The sequence below is a fragment of the Anabrus simplex genome, chromosome 2 (assembly GCF_040414725.1).
Source record: "Anabrus simplex isolate iqAnaSimp1 chromosome 2, ASM4041472v1, whole genome shotgun sequence".
Classification (NCBI taxonomy): Eukaryota; Metazoa; Arthropoda; class Insecta; order Orthoptera; family Tettigoniidae; genus Anabrus; species Anabrus simplex.
Window position 1 is genome coordinate 1,224,826,118 of NC_090266.1, and position 26,652 is coordinate 1,224,852,769.

The window sequence follows — 26,652 nt, forward strand, 5'->3', positions numbered from 1 at the left end:
AGCAACTGCAACGTGACCTCGAAAATGTTGTGAGATGGACAGCAGGCAATGGTATGTTGATAAACGGGGCTTAAAGTCAGGTTGTGAGTTTCACAAATAGGAAAAGTCCTCTCAGTTTTAATTACTGCGTTGATGGGGTGAAAGTTCCTTTTGGGGATCATTGTAAGTATCTAGCTGTTAATATAAGGAAAGATCTTCACTGGGGTAATCACATAAATGGGATTGTAAATAAAGGGTACCGATCTCTGCACATGGTTATGAGAGTGTTTAGGGGTTGTAGTAAGGATGTAAAGGAGAGTGCATATAAGTCTCTGGTAAGACCCCAACTAGAGTATGGTTCCAGTGTATGGGACCCTCACCAGGATTACCTGATTCAAGAACTGGAAAAAATCCAAAGAAAAGCAGCTCGATTTGTTCTGGGTGATTTCGGACAAAAGAGTAGCGTTACAAAAATGTTGCAATGTTTGGGTTGGGAAGAATTGAGAGAAAGAAGAAGAGCTGCTCGACTAAGTGGTATGTTCCGAGCTGTCAGCGGAGAGAAGGCGTGGAATGACATTAGTAGACGAATATGTTTGAATGGCGTTTATAAAAGTAGGAAAGATCACATTATGAAGATAAAGTTGGAATTCAAGAGGACAAACTGGGGCAAATATTCATTTATAGGAAGGGGAGTTAGGGATTGGAATAACTTACCAAGGGAAATGTTCAATAAATTTCCAATTTCTTTGAAATCATTTCGGAAAAGGCTAGGAAAGCAACAGATAGGGAATCTGCCACCCGGGTGACTGCCCTAAATGCCCAATGAAGATCTTTCCTTATATTTATACCTAGGTATTTAGAATGATCCCCAAAGGGAACTTTCACCCCATCAACGCAGTAATTAAAAATGAGAGGACTTTTCCTATTTGTGAAACTCACAACCTGACTTATCCCCATTTATCATCATACCATTAACTACTGTCCATCTCACAACATTATCGAGGTCATTTTGCAGTTGCTCACAATCTTGTAACTTATTTATTACTCTGTTCAGAATAACTTTTTTTGCTACTTGCTTTACGTCGCACCGACACAGATAGGTCTTATGGCGACGATGGGACAGCAACGGCCTAGGAGTGGGAAGGAAGCGGCCGTGGCCTTAATTAAGGTACAGCCCCAGCATTGTCCTGGTGTGAAAATGGGAAACCACGGAAAACCATTTTCAGGGCTGCCGACAGTGGGGTTCGAACCTACTATCTCCCGAATACTGGATACTGGCCGCACTTAAGCGACTGCAGCTATCGAGCTCGGTGTTCAGAATAACATCATTTGCGAAAAGCCTTATCTCTGATTCCACTTCTTTGCACATATTATTGATATATATAAGAAAACAAAGGTCCAATAATACTGCCTTGAGGAATTCCCCTCTTAATTTTTACAGGGACAGATAAAGCTTCACCTACTCTAATTCTCTGAGTTCTATTTTCTAGAAACAGAGGCACCCATTCAGTCACTCTTTTGTCAAGTCCAATTGCACTCATTTTTGCCAGTAGTTTCCCATGATCTACCCTATCAAATGCCTTAGATAAGTCAATCGCAATACAGTCCAACTGACCTCCTGAATCCAGGATATCTGCTATATCTTGCTGGAATCCTACAAGTTGGGCTTCAGTGGAATAACCTTTCCTAAACCCAAACTGCCTTCTGTCAAACCAATTATTAATTTTGCAAACATGTATTATATAATCAGAAATAATGTTTTCCCAAAGCTTATATACAATGCATGTCAAACTGACTGGCCTATAATTTTCAGCTTTATGCCTATCACCCTTTCCTTTATATACAGGGGCTACTATAGCAACTCTCCATTCATTTGGTAAAGTTCCTTCATGCAAACAAAAATCAAACACGTACTTCAGATATGGTACTATATCCCAACCCAATTTCTTTAGTATATCCCCCAAAACGTTATCAATTCCAGCAGCTTTTCTAGTTTTCAACTTTTGTATCTTACTGTAAATGTCATTGCTGTCATAGGTAAATTTTAATACTTCTTTAGTATTAGTCACCTCCTCTATCTGGACATTATCCTTGTAACCAACAATCTTTACATACTGCTGACATAATACTTCTGCCTTTTGAAGATCCTCGCATACACACTCCCTTTGTTCATTAATTATTCCTGGAATGTCCTCCTTGGAACCTGTTTCTGCCTTAACGTACCTATACATACTCTTCCATTTTTCACTAAAATTAGTGTGGCCACCAATTATGCTTGCCATCATGTTATCCTTAACTGACTTCTTTGCTAGATTCAATTCCCTAGTAAGTTCCTTCAATTTCTTCTTACTTCCACAGCCATTTCTAACTCTATTTCTTTCCAACCTGCACCTCCTTCTTAGTCTCTTTACTTCCCTGTTATAATATAGTGGATCTTTACCATTCCTTACCACTTTTAAAGGTACAAACCTATTTTCACATTCCTCAACAATTGCTTTAAACCCATCCCAGAGTCTATTTACATTTTTATTTACCGTTTTCCACCGATCATAGTTGCTTATTAAAAACTCCCTCATGCCTGTTTTATCAGCCATATGGTACTGCCTAACAGTCCTAATTTTAATCTCTTCCTTTCTTTCACATTTATTTTTAATTACCACAAAAACAGCTTTGTGATCACTAATACCATCTATTACTTCGATTTCTCTATAGAGCTCATCTGGTTTTACCAGCACCACATCCAGAATATTCTTCCCTCCAGTTGGTTCCATCACTTTCTGAATCAGGTGCATTTCCCATATTAACTTATTTGACATTTGTTTGTCATGCTTCCGTCGTTCGCATTACCTTCCCAATTGACATTTGGTAAATTGAGATCACCCGCTACGATCACGTTTGTTTCCTTATCGTTTCCCACATAGCTGATTATCTTATCAAATAATTCTGAATCAGCATCTGCGCTACCCTTTCCTGGTCTGTACACTCCAAAGACATCTAGTTGCCTATTATCTTCAGAAATGAGCCTTACCCCTAGAATTTCGTGCTTGTCATCTGTAACTTTTTCGTAGCTTACAAATTCTTCTTTCACGAGAATGAATACTCCCCCTCCTACCTTTCCTATCCTATCTCCACGATACACACTCCAGTTCCGTGCGAAAATTTCTGCATCCATTATATCATTTCTCAGCCATGATTCAACTCCTATTACAATATCTGGTAAGTATATATCTATGAAATTGCTTAATTCTATTCCTTTCTTTACAATACTTCTACAGTTGAGCACTAACAGTTTTATGTCATCCCTACTTGATTTCCAGTTCCCTGTTCCCTTAACACCGCTGCCTAGCGCACCCTATTTCCCTGAATGTACCTCCCGATAACCCTTCTAAACAAATTTCCTAACTTATATGTACCACTGCGGTTTAAGTGAAGGCCATCTGAGCGCAGATCCCTATCCCGTACCCACCCATTAGGATCTATAAATTTCACTCCCAGTTTCCCACATACCCACTCCATAGTCTCATTTAAATCCCCAGTCATCTTCCGGTCGCATGGAGCTACGTGTATTTTCTACAGGAATGCATTATGTGACGCAACACGCTGCCCACAGAATTCAGTTTCTGCGCCACACTCACTTGTAAAAGACGTGTTTTAGAATAGCAATCGGTGTTTTTTTTAATAATGCCGCTTACTCACAAGGAACGTTGTAAACGGTATCGCGCGAGTAAAAAGAATGATAAGGATTTTAAAAGGAAAGGGAAAGGCATGCAAGGAGAAGGAAGATGACAACTGCCCGGTAACGCGTACGCCGTGGACAGGTACGAGAACAGGTGAAGACACACAGAGCTCAGAAGAAACTTCATGGCTTATCAACAGTTACTTCCTGTTCTACAAGTCCAACAACACAACCATCTACATCGATTGCTGAGCCGAGTACGCCAACATCTGCTTAATGCAAACGAACATTGGGGAAAGCCGTAAAGCATTTGGAGCAGGCTTTACCACAGGGTCCGCGGAAGAAGTTTCTGTGCTGAGTGCAGAATTTGGTGCAAGTTCGTCTTCCTCCGGCAAGCGCAGGAAGTCTTCACTTCCAAATCAAAAAGTTCTTGAATTTCTCAATTGGGATGATATCAGTTGGCCATCTCCTCGAGCAAGAGATTTTATCTCCGTAAAGGACAGTTCTCGACAAAAATTAAAACAACAGAAACGATTAATGTGCATCACAGTGCAAGAGGCATATGGACTTATTAAACAAGAATACCCACATCACACTATCGGTCGGTCTTCTTTTTGTGGACATCGACCAAAGTATATTTTTTTGCAACATAAAACTCCAAGAAATGTGTCATGTGTAAGCAGGATGAACATTTCCGCTTGTTGATTGATGATTTAAAATATTCCCAGCAAAGTTAGTGAATTTACTTTTTTCTGCAGCGTGTGATGACTCTAATGAACAGTGGTGAATGTATTACTTGCTCTAAAAATATTTTAAAATATTCACAGACAGAGGAGAACGTTGGAGACAAAACTGTGGTACCAATGGCAAAGTGATGCTGAAATTTTTTTTTTTGCTATTTTGTTTAACGTCGCACCGGCACAGATATGTCTTATGGCGACGATGGGATAGGAAAGGTCTAGGAAGTGGAAGGAAGCGGCTGTGGCCTTAATTAAGGTACAGCCCCGGCATTTGCCTGGTGTGAAAATGGGAAACCACGGAAGACCATCTTCAGGGTTGCCGACAGTGGGGCTCGAACCCACTATCTCCCGATTACTGGATAGTGGCCGCACTTAAGCGACTGCAGCTATCGAGCTCGGTATGGTGAAAATCACTTAGGCCTATCCCGAAATCAAGAATCTGGCACAGTTCAAGAGTGCCTTGATAAACTAGTAAAATCGTGTTCCTTGTTTAAGAAACACATATTTATTAACCTTCGAACTGTAAGGTGTGGGTAGGATCCGACCCGACCGGAAGTTGCTTGCTCACTGTTCCTTCCTCCCTTATCTCCAGGTGACATAGCTTAAGGTAACCTTCACCTCAGTCATGAGGAAGGCGTCTGAGCGACCGCACGTCCTAGGTAAGTGGACGATCCGATTGCATTATAATTTATATTCACCCTTGTCATTGGCCGGGTCTGATCCGACCCAACATTTCATCTCCCTTTGCTCTCAATTGTTGTGCACCACGGCTTCTAGTAACGTTATCTACACCACGGAAAATACATTAACTGAATTGCAAAGACAAGAAGGGAACTCCGAAGAAGATTGTGATGATGAAGTAAGTGAAGACATCTCCGAATTGGAAGATGAATTATAACGTGTAATGTAGATGAATCATTAGTGAACAGTGATGATTGTGAAGATGTGTGATGGTGGGAACGTTTCATATTCGGGGGACAGTGATGCTCTAGTTGCAATGGGAGAGGATGATAGAAATTTTGCACTCGGTAAGGATAATGAAACAATTTGGACCGATTAGTCCAGTGCGTTTAAAGTTTTCGAAGACCATCACTCATTTGGCAGGACCAAAAGAAAACGCACGTGCCGTCACTGATGAATTCAAACTGGTTTTCCTAATTTATTAGGGATGTAATTATCGAAAAAAATGGTACGCCATACCAATGAAGAAATAGGAAATTCAAAACTCCCATACAATTCACTTCAGTGGCTGATATCACCTACTGATCCACAGAATTCAAAACGTGATGATAAAGAATGAAGAAATGAATATGAATTTAAAACAATCAGTGGATCCGACCCGCAATGCCTCACCTCACGGACCAAGGAAGTTTCCAAAGCACAATCCTGAATCGATGATGCTTGTTGTCTAACGGAGTTCAATATCCATGTCAACGGTCCTTCATAATGGCACTTATTGCTAGTAAAGGAGAACCATGGTATTTCTCAGGTTGCGGTACTAACCAAAAGTAGCGTAAACTCACGGTTTCCAAACATTATGGTAACTACTCACGCGTATTTTACGTCGTACAGGTAACGCAGACCCCTGGTAGGCCTCACATAATGGCGAATCTCATAGGCAACGCAAACCCATAGTGTTCCTCACCTAGGTGTACTAATCACGGGCGCCGGTTTTCCCGTGGTGTTCCGCATATAGTGGGTACTAATCATAGGCAACAAAGACACACGGTGTCACTCATAATGAGTTACTAACGACAGGCAATGCCCAGACCCGTGGTGTTTCTCACTTAATGGTACTAATCACGGACAACGTAAGGCCGTGGTGTTCGGCATTTAGTGGTACTAATCACAGGTACTGGAAACCAACAGTGAACCCCGCTCTACTGCTACGAATCGCAAAACTATTTTGAGTACCGAACAGAGTGGTACTACTCGCAAGTAAAGGCGACCCATGGTGTTCCCCGCATGATGGTACTAATCACAAGTAGTTTCATGGTTCTGATGCAATCATCCATTGGTCACCCCTGTTAGTCTCCTCTTACGACAGGCAGGGGATACCGTGGGTGTATTCTTCGTCTACGTCCCCCACCCACAGGGGTCTGATCCAATAGAAATCAGGGCTCTGATCGGACTGTTGTACATGAGTGTTCTACAAAAAAAATCTGGTTTTGATACAAAAGTTTCCTTCAATATATGGTCCTCCAGTATTCCGCTGCACATTGTCCCAAAAGTGGTTTGCCTTCCTTCTGCAGAATTTAAGATTAATTTGATGACAAAGCCTCGAGGAATATACGAAAATCTACAGAAACATATGCTGCGTTTCAGGGAAGTGTGGGATCCTTTTGAAAGAAACTGCTCTACGTATTACAGTCCTTCTGAGTGCGTTACAGTGGATGAGAGTTTGCTAAGTTTCCATGGACGATGATGTCCTTCAGGATATATATTCCTACGAAGCCTGATAAATGTGGCCTGAAAATAATCTCCCACTGTGATGCGAGAATGTTTTATTTTCTTGGAGGCATACCACACATCGATTAAAAGCAAGCAAAGAAGAAGAAGAAGAAGGACTTGCCTCTGCCAGCAGAGCTTGTTCTACGGCTAACAGAATCACTGAAGGGGAGCAACAGAAATGTGACTCCTGACAACTGGTTCTCCTCGTATGAGCTGACTGAAGCGCTTCTTGAACGGCAACTAACCTTTGTGGGCAATCTGCAGAAAAATAAAGTACAAATTCCGCCTTCAATGCTACCTTCAGCACCACCTGGCTCTTATCGGTCCATGTATCAAGATAACAAAATGTTGGTTTCGCGCACACCAAAGAAGATTAGAAATGTGCTACTAATTTCGTCAATGCACTTCACTGGAACGATAAATGATGAATCGAAGAAATCCGAAGTAACGGAATTCTAAAACATTAGTAAAGGGGGTGTCGGCGTCTTAGACAAGCTTAGCCACGACAAAACTGCTAAGAGAAAAACAGAAGATGGCCAATGAGGTACTTTTATGGAATCTTAGATATTGCAGCAATAAACAGTTTTGTGCTTTACAAATGCAATGCAAACAAGGATTCTACCCAAATGATGCAATGCTGCACCTTCCTAAAGCGACTTGCATTTGCCCCGACTAAACCTGTGATGGAAAAAAGAAAGGAAAACCAGCGTCTTCCGAAGGAGCTTCGCAGCACAATCGTTCAGTTGTTAGGGGAAGAACAAGAAAGCGGAAAAAAGCAAGATAATCTAAAGCAACTGAGGCCCAATTTCCGAAGAAAGGAAGAGATGTGAATTCTGCGATTCTTCAAAAGGCAGAAAAGTTCTGTAATAAGTGCCATTGTTGCTTGTGTGAGAGCATAAAGTAGAACTGTGCTCTTCTTGTGCCGAAGATTCTAGTGATGTGGAAAGTGAAATGTGTTAGGTGTGTTTTGCAATCTGTTTTAGCAGGCACTTTTGCGGCTAGTTTTCCGCACTAATGTGTTCTTTCCTATTAATAATTGTTTCTAGTTTAAAAAGAAGGAAATCTAGGATACGGGCCAGTCAGTTTGACATGCATTGCATATAAGTTTTGGGAAAGCATTCTTTCTGGTTATATTAGACATGTTTGCAAAATTAATAACTGGTTTGACAGAAAGCAGTTTGGGTTTAGGAAAGGTTATTCCACTGAAGCTCAACTTGCAGGATTCCAGCAAGATATAGCAGATATCTTGGATTCAGGAGGTCAAATAGACTGTATGGCGATTGACCTATCTAAGGTATTTGACAGGGTAGATCATGGGAGACTACTGGCAAAAATGAGTGCAATTGGACTTGACCGAGTGGTTATGTTTCTAGCAAAGAGAACTCAAGAGAATTAGAGTAGGCAATGCTTTATGATATGTGTAAAGAAGTGGCTTTATGCAGATGATGTTATTCTGTCTTCTTCTTCTTTTTCTACCGCTTATCCCACACCTGTGGGGTCGCGGGTGCGAACTGTGTCGCACATGTGGATTTGGCCCTGTTTTACGGCCGGATGCCCTTCCTGACGCCAACCCTATATGAAGGGATGTAATCACTATTGCGTGTTTCTGTGGTGGTTGGTAGTGTAGTGTGTTGTGTGAATATGAAGAGGAAAGTGTTGGGACAAACACAAACACCCAGTCCCCGGGCTAGAAGAATTAATCAGAGACGATTAAAATCCCCGACCCGGCCGGGAATCGAACCCGGGACCCTCTGAACCGAAGGCCAGTACGCTGACCGTTCAGCCAACGAGTCGGACAGATGATGTTATTCTGTACTGAGTATTAAATAAGTTACAAGATTGTGAGCAACTGCAAAATGGCCTCGATAATGTTGTGAGATGGACAGTAGGCAACGGTATGATGATAAGGTTAAAAGTCAGGTTGTGAGTTTCACAAATGGGAAAAGTCCTTTCAGTTTTAATTACTACTTTGATGGGGTGAAAGTTCCTTTTGGGGATCATTATAAGTACCTAGGTCTTAATATAAGGAAAGATATTCATTGGGGTAATCACACAGATATGATTGTAAATGAAGGGTACAGATCTCTACATGGTTATGAGGGTATTTAGGGGATGTAGTACAGATGTAAAGGAGAGGGCATACAAGTCTGTGGTAAGACCCCAACTAGAGCCTGGTTCCAATGTGTGGGACCCCCACCAGGATTACTTGATTCAAGAACCGGAAAAAAATCCAAAGGAAAGCAGCTTGATTTGTTCTGGGTGATTTCCGACAAAAGAGTAGCGTTACAAAAATGTTGCAAAGTTTGGGCTGGGAAGACTTGGGAGAAAGGAGACGAGCTGCTCGACTAAGTGGAATGTCAAATTCTTTCAAGAATAAAATTTACTGTATCCACCTATTCAACACAATTCACATATATGTAATTCATGTAGAATTTAATCACTATAAACTGTGAATTGTACTGAATAGGTGGATATAGTAAATTTTATTCTTGCAAGAATTTTACTTATTCTCATCTTCAATACGGAACAGGCATGAGTTTTGTTACTTGTAAGTGGTATGTTCCGAGCTGTCAGTGGAGAGATGGCGTGGAATGACATCAGTAGACGAATAAGTTTGAGTGGTGTCTTTAAAAGTAGGAAAGATCACAATATGAAGATAAAGTTGGAATTCTAGAGGACAAATTGGGAATAATATTTGTTTATAGGAAGGGGAGTTAGGGATCGGAATAACTTGCCAAGAGAAATGTTTAATAAATTTCCAATTTCTTTGCAATCATTTAAGAAAAAGCTAGGTAAACACAACACAGGGAATCTGCCACCTGGGCAACTGCCCTAAATGCAGATCAGTTGTGACTGATTTTACCCGTTCAAGTGCTGAAACCAGGATTTCATGTTTTGTTTATCTGGATGTACTTTTAATAATTTTGTATTTAGTTTTTTCAAGACTTCGTGTATGCCTTTGTAATCGATCTTTTAAACAATCTCGCTTCACTTTACAGTTGTTTTGAATCTTACCATTTTAAATTAAATACACAGTTGCTAGTTTTGCAATTATAATGAAGCTCTATAAATGGGACTCAATGGAAATGGAAAGGCTAATACTTCTTTTTTTAGTAAAATAATGTAATCAAACAGTCTTAAAAGGTCTTATGAATAAAGTAATTATAAAACTGAACACGTTATCATGCTTTTCTTTTTGAGAACTTCAAACTGACGAAATTTAAGATGGATCTGATGTGACCTGACTTTACCATTTACATTCTGGGCGTTCACCTTACCGATGGAGGGTTAAGAGAATGCAAAGCAAAGTGTTCGAGGTACAGAAAAAACAGACGACTGAAAATTCAATGGGTATATACATTATTATTATTATTATTATTATTGGGAGGAAGGAAACGTGTAGTTTCACTTGACCGATAATCTCACTATCATAAGCCATGGGACCACATTTTTTAATGCGAAATCCGAACCACCGGACGTGACTTTCGCCTCGAAAATCACACATGCATCAATCGCGACTCGAACCAAGCCCGTCTTGAAGGTTGCAAGCAGCTTGACCGCTGCGCCGAACACTTTGCTTTGCATTCTCTTAATAAATGTGCGTTTCATAAACAAGGAACACGATTTTACTAGTTCATCAAGGCACCCCTGAACTGTGCCAGATTCTTGAATTTGAGAAACGTGACTTAAGGCCGCTACACACGACCCAATCTGCTGGATCCCTGCAGATTGGGTGGTGTGTAGGTTTGTTGGGACCAGATTGGCCGACAAAACTCATGTCGGGTGGTTGGTCGGGCCGACCACACAATCTCCCAACTTACACTCCGGAAGTCGGCCGATAAGCTATCAGTTGCCTCGTCGCCACCTAGCACGTGTGACGTGTGTCAGAGGGCAGTGAGCAGATTCAGTTAGATTAGTGGTTCACTATATACAATAATATAGTTTAGATTAATTTAGTTTATAATTTTAGGTTAGTTTCTTCTCGTATTTTCTACTCATACGTAATTTCAGAAATAAATACTCTTACATTAAAGAAATATATATTTTAATCACTTACTTTTATGTATCCCTTCAGACTATTGAAAATAGCGCAAAATGTTTATGGAATGATTTTAGACAAAAGCTGTGGTAAAATCAAATGAAATGGCATATGGCTTTTCGTGCCGGGAGATCCCAGGAAGGGTTCGGCTCGCCAGGTGCAGGTCTTTAGATTTGACCCCCATGGGCGACCTGCGCGCCGCGATGAGGATGAAATGATGATGAACACAACACATACACCCAGCCCCCGTGCCAGGGAAATTAACCAATGGTGGTTAAAATTCCAGTCCCTGCCGCGAATCGAACCCCTGTGACGAAAGGCCAGCACGCTAACCATTTAGCCATGGAGCCGGGCAAAAGCTGTGGTGACACGGCTGCACTAAATTGCTAATCTCTCTAACTCGCTCAAGTAGCTAAAAATCTTATAGAGTCACGATTAATCGCTCTTGAACACTCATACTTTCCCCCATTATAGTGTCTTGTTTCTTTATTAAAGGCGCCACCAGGTAGAGCAGATCATTGAAAGTGTCGATATTCATTCGCAGAAAATTTCTAAAATCGAATGATTCTAGTTCTTTCATAATATTTGTATGACAATTTCTTTCTCTGTAATAACCACCTTTTAGCCCAATATTTTCTCTTTCGTATCGACTTCAATGACAACAAAGTCAATGCAATTACTATTTTTTGAAATTTAGAAAATGAAGGAGCCATGATCGCGCGTTTCCAGGCCAGAGCGAGCCAGCCTACTGCAGATCGGGCCCTGCAGATTGTGCCGTGTGGAGAGCAGCACCCGATTTTTACCACGCCAACTGCCTGTAGATCGGGCCCAGCAGATTGGGACGTGTGTAGAGGCCGTTACTGCGACATTAAATATACATTTTATCATTCAGTGATATTATTTGTTACGGAGTTTAAGATTCATTAGCCCCCCATGCCATGTCGCCATAGCACTGATTCGCGCGTGTAATCCCGCGACTCTGTCAAGTAAACACGCAACGATTACCTTTACAATTTACATTACAAAACTTACACTTTTGGCTTTTTTGCAAAATGTACCTTTGTCCTTCTTGTAAACAATATCTTGACATTACAAAAAAGAAGTTACCACAATTTGCAGAATTTATAAAAAGCGTAAAGGTGTATGAAGTTAAAAGCCTGTAGAGATCGATCACTATGTTTAAAAATTTTTTTAAATCACATACATCAGGTTTACAACAATGAAATTTGTGGAGGTTATAAAGTAACATCTAGACGTTATTATGCATAAATCTCAACTTGTTTAGATGGTAAGTTTCATATATATGTTAAAAAGAAATGTACAAATGTAAACACGCGGACGCCTGGAATTGGCCTTTTGTTAAACATACGGGGTTATTCTAAATGATTTTCGGGGTTTCGTGAATTTTTTTTTTTGAAAACGTGTCTCCGTAGCTTCGTCACTGGAAACTACGCTGTCAAGAAAACCATCATCTTCTTCAATCCATTCCTGCAGTGCCATGCAAAAGTTGAAACGTAGGGCTTGGTCATTAGCTGTTAGAGCTTGACGCAATTGTAGGCTTTACCTTTAGGCGCCGTCGTAACACACGCCATACTGTTGTTTGAGGAACTTTCAGTTCCCTGCTACATCTCGTAGTTGATTTCTTAGGACTACGGAGATAAACGCCCCTAATCCGATTCACACTGCTTTTCCCTTTGCACAAACAACCTGTATCCACAAATTGTGTGTACCATCTGCGAATAGAGTTGTCGGAAGGAGGTTCCTTCCCGTATTTTGTCCGAAAATGGCGCTGGACTCTCGTAACGAATCGGTGTTGATGAAATTCAAGAGTACAAAAAAACTTTCTTCTTATCGCTAATCGCCATTTTGTTGAACACTGCTATTACTGCCATCTGGTGGTAACTTATGTACTACAGTTAATGCAAAACAAAACTTTGAAAGTTTGTCTAACCGTTACTGCAACAATAAAAATGGTACGTTTTCCACGTTTCAAAAAAAAAAAAAAAAAAAAAAAAAATTAAATTCACGAAACCCCGACAATCATTTAGAATAACCCTGTATATGAGAACATATACCGGTAAATAACTTAAATGAAATTTCAGCAACCCTCAAAATACATTCTTCGCCAAAACTATCACATTTCAGTAGCTTTACTTTGTTTTGGACACTTCTTTAATGTTAGAAATCTCATAATTGGTCCGTATTGAAAAAAGATTTACAATTAAGGGATGAAAGTATATGCTTTTCCACCTGGTATTGAACAGGTGGAAAAGCATATACTTTCATCCCTTAATTGTAAATTGCACACTTCCACATAATCAACACTTACAAATTGTGTTATACAACTTTAGTCTATCTCATTTTCAGTAGAACTAATTTTGGTCTATTGTTTAGATCATCTTCAGCTAGAATGATAAACTTAAGAACCATACATTACAAACTAGAGACAATGATAAAAATGATTTCTTATGAAGTTTACATTTCCTTTTCTTGGTGATGTCTTCAAGAATGAAAAAAAATATATTAAAAAAATTTAAATGTCCACTTTGTAACAGAAAATCTTTCTTGTTGTTCTGCAAATTTGTGATACCATGTTACAATACATTTTAAAACCTTAATCTTCACTCAATGTTTTACACCAAATTTAATAATGACTATTGAAGTTTTGCACTACTCAACTGTTTCTGCAAATGAAAGTAGCCTCTTATTTACATTATGTTTCCAGCAGATAAGTGTGAACGTGTAAAAACAATTATCTAAAATATAGAGTATGTAAGAGGCAACAATCTCCCCTATATCCTTGTTTAGATTTGGATACATTCATTTTTAATGGCAGCAGTTGAGTGTTGTCAAAGGTAGAAGTCCATGAGAAATTTCTTCTTGTTTCATGAGTCAAATGTATCAGCATGAAAATGGGAAAACAGACCATGTTTTATCATTGGGTTTCCCAAAAATAAATTTTGTGGAAGTAACCTGCAATGAAATAAACACCGAACTATTGCATGTTGGTTAAAAAAAATCTATATATACAAAGCACGATACAGATACTAAATTTTATACTTACTCCTCCTTTCTTTATGGTGTTGACCTTCTTGGCAGTGTGTTACAGATTTTTGTTGTGTAAGGCTTGATTCTAACATAGGCAGTCGTGTTAGAATGCGATGATGAGGGTGTGGAGAAGGGAGGGGGAGACACGCATGTCGACTCTACTGCGCTGGCCTCATGGGCTGATAAACCACTTTTCAATACTAAGTTTGTGTGGCCAAAATAAAAGATACATATACTTCTGTAACTAATTTCATGAAGCCCCATTTTACTGAGAAGTGTGTTTTGAGGCAACACAATTATATAATTCTGACGGACTTGTGGTTCTCCATCCAACAAGTAGAGATATGCCAGTGAAATGAAACGGACGTTTAATTAGATTTTAAGACTGTAATATACGACAATAACTCAAAGAAAATGGTTTCTAATGATTGTGAATGTACTCTTGTCAGTGTAACAAATTAAACAAAATGGTTACTAGATTTTTAGACAGTGAATTTATAAAAGTTTGAGAAGTGTGTTTTAATGCAACAGATAGTGATATGCGGTTATTAGATTGTAAGACTGTAATGTATGACAAACTCAAAGGAAGTGATTTCTAATTATTATTTTAATTGTTAGTGTAAGCAGCTGAGGATGATCTATGGTTCAAAACTAGTATTGCAATTTAGACGTAAATAATTAAATTTTACAATATATAGGCCTACACTGATCAAAAATACCCGGACACCTCCAAAAACATACGTTTTTCACCTTAGGTGCACTGTGCTGCCAGGTACTCCATAGCAGCGACCTCAGCAGTCATTCGACATCGTGAGAGAGCAGAATGGGGCGCTCCACGAAACTCATGGACTGCGAACGTGGTCAGGTAATTGGGTGTCACTTGTGTCAGAAGTCTGTACGCGAGATTTCCACACTCCTAAACATCCCTAGGTCAACTGTTTCTGATGTGATAGTGAAGTGGAAACGTGAAGGGACACGTATAGCACGACCTCGTCTGTTGACCAACAGAGACCGCCAACAGTTGAAGATTGTTGTCAAGTGTAATAGGCAGGCATCTATCCAGACCATCACACAGGAATTCCAAACTGCATCAGGATCCACTCCAAGTACTATGACAGTTCGGCGGCAGGTGAGAAAACTTGGATTTCATGGTCGAACAGCTGCTCATAAGTCACACATCACGCAGGTAAATGCCAAATGACGCCTCGCTTGGTGTTAGGAGAGTAAACATTGGACAATTGAACAGTGGAAAAACGTGTGGAGTGACTAATCACGGTACACAATGTGGCGATCCGAAGGCAGGGTGTGGGTATGGTGAATGCCCGGTGAATGTCATCTGCCAGCGTGTGTAGTGCCAACAGTAAAATTCGGAGGCGGTGGTGTTATGGTGTGGTCGTGCTTTTCATGGAGGGGGCTTGCAACCCTTGTTGTTTTGCGTGGCACTATCACAGCACAGGCCTACATTGATGTTTTAAGCACCTTCTTGCTTCCCACTGTTGAAGAGCACTTCGGGGATGGCAACTGCATCTTTCAACACGATCGAGCGCCTGTGGCGGAGTGGTCACACGACAATAACATCCCTGTAATGGACTGGCCTGTGCAGAGTCCCGACCTGAATCCTATAGAACACCTTTGGGATGTTTTGGAACACCGACTTCATGCCAGGCCTCACCGACCGACATCGCTACCTCTCCTTAGTGCAGTGCTCCATGAAGAATGGGCTGCCATTCCCCAAGCAACCTTCCAGCACCTGATTGAACGTATGCCTGGGAGAGTGGAAGCTGTCATCAAGGCTAAGGGTGGGCCAACACAACATTGAATTCCAGCATTACCGATGGAGGGCTCCACGAACTTGTACGTCATGTTCAGTCAGGTGTCCGGATACTTTTGATCACAAAGTGTACATACAGTAGTATTAAGTTGGAACGCCAGAAAACTCTGCAATTGTGAGTTGTAAACCATCAATACACTAAAATGAAACTAATCACATGTCATTAATATAAGTTGCAACATTTTAATGATATTAGAAGAGTGGACACAGGTTTTAACATAAATGGTCTTACACTTCTTAATAATATTAATTGATTCATTTTTTTTTAAGTTGCAATTTCATAGAATCTGATGTTCTTCAAGAACGAAACATGTCCTCCTGTTTTCATTGTGTTGTCTGTTTTTCACGTATGATCCGTTGTTAAATGTTTTCTTTTTCAGGTATTTTCTAAATTTTATTTAATCATAAGTTTCCATGGACAGGCTAGCTGCCTCTGTGGATCAGTGGTAGAGTGTCGGCCTCTGGATCCCAAGATAGCGGGTTCAAACCTAGCAGAGGTAGTCGGATTTTTGAAGGGCGGAAAAAAGTCCATTCGAAACTCCATGTCATACGATGTCGGCATGTAAAAGATCTCTGGTGACACATTTGGTGTTTACCCCACAAAATTCATTCAATCTCAGCCACAGATGCCCTAAGAGAGTTTCGGTTTACTCGGTCTGCCATCTAGCGGGCCTAGAGTAAACCGGAACGTCGAAATTGACGAGCAGACAGCCAGATGGCGCCAAATTGAAATGTCTGCACACGGTAGCTGAGGCCATACAATTATTATTATTTTATGGACAGGCTGAGTAGCTCGAACAGTAGAGCGCTGGCCTTCTGTGCCCAAGTTGGCAGGTTTGATCCTGGCTCAGTCCAGTGGTATTTTAAGGTGCTCAAATACATCATCTTCCTGTAGGTAGATTTACTGCCATGTAAAAGAACTACTGCGGGACAACATTCCGGCACCTCAGCATCTCCAAAAATAGTAAAAGTAGTTAGTGGGATGTAAAAACCAATAACATTTTGTGTAGTTTGAGGTTTCTACCACTCAGCCAGGTATATCTTTAGCAATGGAACATTTCTTTCTTTCTCGTCGAATGATCAGCTGGAGGATGTGTGATATGATACTCCCAATTTATGGAGTTCTCATGGAAAACAGCAGAGTTCTATGGAGTCAGATATATCTTCTACTACAAGTCGAATTACTTCACCTGGGTTGCCATCATAACATGTGAAGGCATTAACATCATTAGAAGAACGAACATCAATGTGATCTTGATCCTCACTAAGATTTTCATGAAATTAATTTTATTTATAGCAATATTCAGGACAAGAGACCTGGCAGAGGGGAAGGTAGGTACTTTCCTCCCCTGCCTGCCCACTTGCCACCGGCTCAACGGAGATCACACGTTAGAAGGGGGTGAGGGAAAGAACGACTGGTGCTCCTTGAAGATAAGTGACGTATAAGGCACGGAAACTGTGACACATAATGCAAATATGGGGAAATCACTCGAGATATTTTTGCTAATGTGATGTACATATCACTACCCCACTGCAGCTGTATTGCTTAGAACTATGAAAATAACAGCAGAGCAAAGTGCAACGGAATTCATTGAAATGTTGAATGACTCAAGCAAGAGAATAACCTGTATTTTTTTTATTGATGATGATGCTTGTTTAAAGGGGCCTAACATCGAGGTCATCGGCCCCTAATAGTACGAAATGAAATAACAAAAAGTTCAAATTCATCCACTGACCAAAATAAAAAATGTCATGAAGAATGAATGGATGGACATGAACCCAAAAAAAAAAAAAAACAAACAAACAAGAAACAGTGGATCAGACTCAAAAAAAAAAAAAAAAAAAAAAGAAAGATTGTAAATAATAGTATTACTGACCAAGGGACCACTTATAAAGCACAATGATGCTTGATGTCTAAAGGGGTGCAATATCCATGTCTAAGGCCCCACAGAATGGTACATGTCGCGAGTAAAATACAACCATGGTATTTGTCACGTTGGGGTACTAATCAAAAGTAGCGAAGACTCACGGTGTTCCACACAAGATGGTACTACTCACAAGTATTGCATTTCGTACAGGGAACGCAGACCTATGGTGTTTCTCACATAAGTTAGTGGGTACTAATCACAGGCAACGCAGACTCACGGTGCCGCTGATATAGCAGTACAACTCACAGACTACGCCCAGACCCGCGGTGTTGTTCATATAGGTGCGACGCACGGGTACTGGAAACCCCCTGGCCAGCCTCTTTACTGCTACAAATCACAAACCTATTTCGTACCAAATTTAGTGGTACTACTCGCAAGTACAGGCAACCCATGGTGTTCCCTGCATGATGGTACGAATCAAAAGTAGTTTCATGGTTCTAATTCAATCATCCCTTGGTCGCCCCTTTTAGTCGCCTCTCACGACAGGCAGAGGATACCGTGGGTGTATTATTTGTCTGCGTCCCCCACCCACAGGGGGTAAAGAGAGAGAGAAAAGAAGAAAAAAGAAGGGATCCGTCACTTTGAAAGATGAAGTAACGAACGAAGAAAGGCAAGGGCCACGAAGGGCGTGAAAATGAAAGACTCCCTAGGCCTAGAAGGCTCTAATATCGTCGAGGTCGGAAAAGAACAAGAGTTGACCAAGGAAGGTCGGACAGGATAGATGAAAGTGAGGAGCCTGGCACAAGTAAGTGGAAGCAATGCCAAGACTCAGCTAAGGGCCCCGTGCTCACCAATTCACACTCCCAAGTTGAGAGCCCCTTGGGCCCCTTTTAGTAGCCTCTTATGACAGGCAGGAGATCCCGTGGGTGTATTCTTCATCTGCATCCCCCACCCACAGGGTTTTTTTTTATTGAGTCTGTACGGGTGGTGCGAGCGCTGACCTTCAGAGCTCGGGGTGGTGGTTTGACCCCAACTGAGTCTCACATTCTTAAGGTGCTCAAATACGACAGCCTTGGGTTTAGGTTTGTCGTAAAAGAACTTCTACGAGACAATACTCCAGTACCTCTCAGTCTCCGAAAACCACAAAAGTAGTTTGTGGTACTTTAGAAGCTTTATAATATCATCATCATCATCAACTTATGACTTAACAGGCCCTGAAATGGAGCAACACTAAACTATTTTCATAGTATTATATACGGGATGGAAATAAAACGTGCTTTTAAAAGATTATGAGATACCAGTGACAGGATTCATTTCTTGAGCCTACAAAACCTCAATGCCTCTTATCCCATCATCAATCTCATTTCCATCATAGACTTCTTGACGTCACTTTCCACACCCAAGTTAACTATCAACTAGTCGGTCAAGGAATCAATGTGCGGTTCCTGAGCCATGTAATTTTCCTCTATCTCTCAAACTCATCAGCAACTCGAAGACCTGACTTCAGTTGTTACTGTTGAACATGTCTCAACCACTAGTCGCAAAGCTGTGTGCAAAGTAAAATCCACATTTCTTTTCCCTACACATTCATTTACTGAACTCCAAAGTAACTCAATAGGTTTTAAATCCGGCCGATAAAGGGGGAAGTTTTCGAATGGAGTGGCGGTGTTCAACATCACTTTTATATGTTAAAATCGGGATTCTTAGGGCCAATCCAAGAATATGGTTCTGGTTTGTACAATTTTCGGTTAAAAGGAATTCAATGGGTCATAAGCCAGTCAATCAGCTTTTTTGGAAGAGGAATTTGGTGTGGAGTTAATTTAAACATTGTGGTAAGGAGCACTGTCAATCACCAAGACAGATTTAGGGGGAGGGTTGGGTATTCATTTAATTTTTGCTGCTTCTCATAATTCTTTTACTAGTTGCTTTACGTTGCACTGACACAGATAGGTCTTATGGCGACAATGGGACTGGAAAGGCCTAGGAATGGGAAGGAAGCGGCCATGGCCTTAATTAAGGTACAGCCCTAGCATTTGCCTGGTGTGAAAATGGGACAACACGGAAAACCATCTTCAGGGCTGCCGACAGTGCGGTTCGAACCCACTATCTCCCGGATGCGAGCTCACAGCAGAGCGCTCCTAACCGCACGGCCAACTCGCCCGGTGCTTCTCATAATTCATAAAGTTCATATTGTAGTAGTAATATCCACTCTTTATGCCCTATTTAAATATCAGAAGAGTGTTTTGGATACTGCATGAATGACAACACGCAGACCCTTAGAAACCATAGCTAGAAAACCTATATTCCATCATCACTCCTTGCATTGTCCTTAGTGTGCAACGCATTAAGATACATCTCATCCACCCTTAATTTCTGTACATTACACGCACATATTACATGTTATAAATCTCATTTTTGGTCCGTATTGAAAATTTACTATTCAAAAACAATAAAGGTGTTTTTTAATCCACCTATTCAATACTTTCATTTTCACTTATAGTGGTTACATAAACAGACTATCAGTTAAATGGGACATGTTTTGCCCTTAATTTAGGGCATTTTCAGCCTAAAAACAATCTTTAAGAGTACATCTAATATTAAATATGGAAGCTAAAAGTTTAGCTAGTTACTAAAAACCGGGACATAAAAATGTGAAAAAAAATGATACATTATACAAACATGTTTGTATAATGTATCATTTTTAAACTCTTAGCTTCCATATTTAATATTAGATGTACTCTTAAAGATTGTTTTTAGGGTGAAGATGCCCTAAAATAAGGGCAAAACATGTCCCATTTAACTGATAGTCTGTTTATGTAACCACTATAAGTGAAAATAAAAATATTGAATAGGTGGATTAAAAAATACCTTTATTGTTTTTGAATTACACGCACATACCGAGCTATTTTTTGCCATCAGAAACCTAGATATTAAGTACCTTCCTCAAAGCCAGTTTACTGGCAGAAAAATTAATTTTGGACTTAAGAACACATAATGTTTTTAATGTAGGCCTTTCTCAGTCTGTTCTGTGGTATTAATTAACTGTCCTGCAAATTATAAATCTGCCAAATTCACCCAAGTGTATCTTAGTTCTCTTTCTTAAGTCTTTTTTTTTTTTTTTTTTTTTTGAGTACTAAATGGTTTTCCCTCTTGGAGACACTTCTTTCTTTCTTTCTTTAATACTGCTCTCTGACTTGATAAGGTAAAATGAGTCCACCTATTCAATACAAAACATCTCCATTCACCTCACATGACCCCACCACCGAAGCCGGTTTATGCGTACAGCTTCATCCATCAAGTTCATTCCTAAACTAGACTTTATCTCCTCATTCCGAGTACCCTCTTGCCATTGTTCCCACCTATTTGTACTAGCAATCATTCTTGCTACTTTCATGTCTGTTACTTCTAACTTATGAATAAGATATCCTGCGTCCACTAAGCTTTCGGTCCCGTAAAGCAAAGTTGGTCTGAAAACAGACCGATGTAAAGATAGTTTTGTCTGGGAGCTGACTTCCTCCTTACAGAATACTGTTGGTCGCAACTGCGAGCTCACTGCACTATCTTTACTACACCTTAATTCAATCTCACTATATTACCATCCTGGGAGAACACACAACCTAAATACTTGAAATTATCGACCTGTTCTAGCTTTGTACCACCAATCTAACATTCAATTCTGTTGAATTTCTTACCTACTGACATCAATTTAGTCTTCGAGAGGCTAATTTTCATACCATACTCATTACACCTATCTTCAAGTTCCAAGATATTAGACTGCAGGCTTTCTGCACAGTCTGCCATTAAGACCAAGTCGTCAGCATAGGCCAAACTGCTTACTACATTTCCACCTAACTGAATCTCTCCCTGCCATTTTATACCTTTCAGCAGATGATCCATGTAAACTACGAACAGCAAAGGTGAAAGATTACAGCCTTGTCTAACTCCTGTAAGTACCTTGAACCAAGAACTCATTCTACCATCAATTCTCACTGAAGCCCAATTGTCAACATAAATGCCTTTGGTTGATTTTAATAATCTACCTTTAATTCCGTAGTCCCCCAGTATAGTGAACATCTTTTCCCTCTGTACCCTGCCATATGCTTTCTCTAGATCTACGAAACATAAACACAACTGACTATTCCTCTCGTACCAGTTTTCAATTACCTGGCGCATACTGAAAATCTGATCCTGACAGCCTCTCTGTGGTCTGAAACCACACTGGTTTTCATCGAACTTCCTCTCAACGACTGATCGCATTCTCTCTTCCAAGATGCCAGTGAATACTTTGCCTGGTATACTAATCAATGAGATACCTCGATAGTTGTTGCAATCCTTCCTGTTCCCTTGCTTATAGATAGGTGCAATTACTGCTCTTGTCCAATCTGAAGGTACCTTACCAACACTCCACGCTAATTTTACTACTCTATGAAGCCATTTCATCCCTGCCTTCCCACTATACTTCACCATTTCAGGTCTAATTTCATTTATTCCTAGTGCCTTTTGACAATGGAGTTTATTTACCATCCTTTCCACGTCCTCAAGCATAATTTCACCAACATCATTTTCCTCCTCCCCATGAGCTTGACTGTTTGCAACACCACCAGGATGATTTGCTTTTACATTGAGAAGATGTTCAAAATATTCCCTTCACCTCTCCAGTGATTCCCTGCGATCTAGTATGAGTTCACCTGAGTTACTCAAAACACTGTTCATTTCCTTTTTCCCTCCCTTCCTAAGATTCTTTATTACTGTCCAGAAAGGTTTCCCTGCTGCTCGACCTAGCCTTTCCAGATTATTACCAAAATCTTCCCACGACTTCTTTTTGGATTCAACAACTATTTGTTTCGCTCTGTTTCTTTCATCTACATACAAATCCCTGTCTGCCTCGGCCCTTGTTTGGAGCCATTTCTGATAAGCCTTCTTTTTACGTTTACAGGCTGCTCTCACTTCATCATTCTGCCAAGATGTTCGCCTTTTCCCATCTTTACACACAGTTGTTCCTAGGCATTCCCTTGCTGTTTCTACTACAGCATCCCTGTATGCCATCCATTCACTTTCCATATCCTGAACCTGCTTACTGTCTACTGTTCAAAACTTCGTACTAATCATATCCATGTACTTCTGTCTAATTGCCTCGTGCTGGAGATTTTCTACCCTTATTCGTCTGCAGACAGATTTCACTTTCTCTACCCTAGGCCTAGAGATACTTAGTTCACTACAGATCAGATAGTGGTCTGTATCATCAAAATATCCCCGGAAAACTCTTACATTCCTAACACATTTCCTGAATTCAAAGTCTGTTAAGATATAGTCTATTATGGATCTGGTAGCCCTAGCCTCCCATGTGTAGCGGTGAATAGCCTTATGCTTAAATGTATTCATAGCTGCTAGATCCATACTAGCACAGAAGTCCAGCAAACGCTTCCCATTCCCATTAGCTTCCATATTTTCCCCACATTCACCAATCACCTTTTCACATCCTTCAGTTCTATTCCCAACTCTTGCACTGAAATCGCCCATTAGCACTATTCTATCCTTGCTGTTGACCCTGACCACGATGTCACTCAATGCTTCATAAAACTTGTCAACTTCATCCTCATCTGCACCCTCACATGGTGAATACACGGACAAAATTCTTGTCCTAATTCCCCCAACTGACAAATCTACCCACATCATTTGCTCATTTACGTGCCTAACAGAAACTATGTTGCGTGCTATGGTATTCCTGATAAAGAGCCCTACCCCAGACTCTTCCCTTCCCAACACCTGTCAAGTACACTTTATAATCTCCTATCTCTTCCTCATTATCTCCCCTTACCCGAATATCACTTACTCCTAGCACATCCAGATGCGTCCTCTTTGCTGACTGAGCCAGTTCTACCTTCTTTCTTCCATAAGCCCCATTAATATTGATAGCTCCCATCGAATTCCATTTCGTCCGCCAAGTTGTTTGCAAGGAGTCCCTCGCCTGTCAAATGGGAGTGGGACTCCGTTACTCCCATAGGTCCGAGGCTTGCTTAAAATGTTCTGAGCTCGGTAAATTCATGAAGCAGGATGCTACCCTACTTGCACATAGTCCAAGTGAGGATCTCTCCTCGAACGGGTTATGGACCACCGGTGAATTGTATAGTCCTAGCCGTCTGAGCACAAGGAGGGCCATGACTCAGAATATGTCCGAGATGCTCACTCCCATTCGATAGCAACTGGTATCCCGACTCTCACGACCACTTACTAGGCCACTCAGCTGTTGCCCATGATTCACGAACTAGGACGTGACTGCAGTAACCCACAAACATGAAGACTAATTATAAAAATGTAACGGTATGTAGGTTGGGAATTCAGTCCGAAGGCTGTTTTGATCCTCCACAGCTCCGCCAACAGCTATCAAATAGTCTAGGCGTCACTGAAGAAGCGTACTAGGGAAATGAGGAGCGAGTCGTTTCCCGTTGCTTTCCTCACCGAGCCAGATGTTGCTATTGCATATCAATCTGTCAAGCCCACTGAAATGCATGCACTAACCGACAGTCTGTTATATTATCATTACAACATTGACTTATGGTTCTAGTTTCGACCAACTTCGGCCGTCATCAACCACATATATTTGTAACAAACCGTGTCAGGAATAAGGAAATAGCTAGGAACTAAAAAGAGAAATGTACAAAATGTATTATGCACCCATACCGACTTATGCGGCTGAGACCTGGACGATGACTAATGAGGAGAGTAGAATTAAAGCCAGCAAAATGAAATGCCTCACAAGCATGACAGGAAATACAAGGAGAGAGAGAGAGAGAGAGAGAGAGACTGAGAAACAAAGGTGTGAGAAAGGAGGTCAGAATTGAAAATTTAAATGAGAGAATTGAAAGGAGTAACCCTTTTCACCCTGAGCCACACGATCGTGCAGGTTGGGTTTTTATTTTATTAAAAGAAAACTAGCCCGTTTCCCTGCGTCACACTGGACTGCAATGATCGTGCGGGTTCCGTGCTTCGTATTGCAGTTATTTTTATTTTGATAGTCTGGCACAAGGAATTGAACTTTTGTAAACAAAACATTCCGTGCAGCCTCAAGGTAAGTTGTCCCTTTTATTATCTTTTACATATTGATTCCATTGTGAACCTTTTTAAAACATCCTAGAATCATCCTAGAAGATATACATATCCTTAACAATGCTACTTTTTGAACCTAGCTGTAATAATAAACTGTCAATCTGTAACTAGCAAGATGTTGCAGGTTACGGTTTAATTTGAGTTAATGGTGTGTTTCTAACCTCAAAAATGATAATTAGTATTCTGGGAAGATTTCTTTAATTAAGCATTAGTAAATTCAGGTGAATTCATAATAGATCCCAGGGAATCACCGGAAAGGTGGAGGGAATATTTTGATCATCATCTTAACGTAAAAGGAAATCTTCCTAGTGGTGTTGCGAACAGCCAAGCTCATGGGGAGTAGAAAAGTGATGATGGTGAAATTATGCTTGAGGAAGTAGAAAGGATGGTAAATAAACTCCATTGTCATAAAGCAGCGGGAATAAATGAAATTAGACCTGAAATGGTGAAGTATAGTGGGAAGGCAGGGATGAAATGGCTTCATAGAGTAGTAAGATTAGCATGGAGTGTTGGCAAGGTACCTTCAGATTGGACAAAAGCAGTAATTGCACCTATCTATAAGCAAGGGAACAGGAAGGACTGCAACAACTATTGACGAATCTCAGGCAAAGTATTCACTGGCATCTTGAAAGGGAGGGTGCGATCCGTGGTGGAGAAGCTGGATAAAAGCCAGTGTGGTCTCAGACCACAGAGAGGCTGTCAGGATCAGATTTTCAGTATGCGCCAGGTAACTGAAAAATGGTACGAGAGGAATAGGCAGTTGTGTTTATGTTTCGTAGATCTAGAGAAAGCATATGACAAGGTATCGAGGGAAAAGATGTTCGCCATACTGGGGGACTATGGAATTAAAAGTAGATTATTAAAATCAATCAAAGGCGTGTATGTTGACAATTGGGCTTCAGTGGGAATTGATGGTAGAATGAGTTCTTGGTTCAGGGTACTTACAGGTATTAGACAAGGCTGTAATCTTTCACCTTTGCTGTTCGTAGTTTACATGGATCATCTGCTGAAGGGTATAAAGTGGTAGGGAGGGATTCAGTTAGGTGGAAATGTAGTAAGCAGTCTGGCCTATGCTGACAACTTGGTCTTAATGGCAGATTGTGCCGAAAACCTGCAGTCTTAATATCCTGCAACTTGAAAATAGGTTCAATGAGTATGGTATGAAAATTAGCCTTTCGAAGAGTCTAAATTGATGTCAGTAGGTAAGAAATTCAAGAGAAATTAATGTCAGATTGGTGATACAAAGCTAGAACAGGTCGATAATTTCAAGTATTTAGGTTGTGTGTTTCCCCAGAATGGTAATATAGTAAGTGAGATTAAATCGAGGTGTAGTAAAGCTAATGCAGTGCGTCCGCAGTTGCGACCAACAGTATTCTGCAAGAAGGAAGTCAGCTCCCAGACGAAACTATCTTTACATCGGTCTGGGTGGACTTAGGATATCTTATTCATAAGTTAGAAGTAACAGACATGAAATTAGCGAGAATGATTGCTGGTACAAACAGGTGGGAACAATGGCAGGAGGGTACTCAGAATGAGGAAGTAAAGGCTCAATTAGGAATGAACTCGATGGATGAAGCTGTATACATAAACCGGCTTCACTGGTGGGTCATGTGAGGTGAATGGAGAAGGATAGGTTACCTAGGAGAATTACGGACTCTGTTATGGAGGGTACGAGAAGTAGAGGTAGACCAAGACGATGATGGGTAGACTCAGTTTCTAACGATTTAAAGATAAGAGGTATAGAACTAAATGAAGCCACAGCACTAGTTGCAAACAGAGGATTGTGGCAACGTTTAGTAATTTCACAGAGGCTTGTAGACTGAATGCTGAAAGGCAAAACAGTCTATAATGATAATGAATGAAAATCAATAGTATACTTATGTGAATATGAAATACATGTATTTATATAAATT

The 26,652-nt window shown here is 40.5% G+C and overlaps 1 protein-coding gene across 2 annotated transcripts in view; it reads right to left on the reverse strand.

The window, feature by feature from the left end:
• The window catches only part of LOC136864822 (plasminogen receptor (KT)), a 239,865-nt gene that overhangs the window by 208,589 nt on the left and 4,624 nt on the right, over positions 1–26,652 (reverse strand). The window contains exon 1 of one of the 2 annotated variants that reach the window (XM_067142264.2): positions 6,968–7,075. The exons of the other annotated variant lie outside the window; for it this stretch is intronic. The gene's annotated coding sequence lies outside the window, so the exon portion shown is untranslated. Of the gene's footprint in view, positions 1–6,967; positions 7,076–26,652 lie in introns of those variants that run through there. 2 annotated transcript variants of the gene reach the window in all.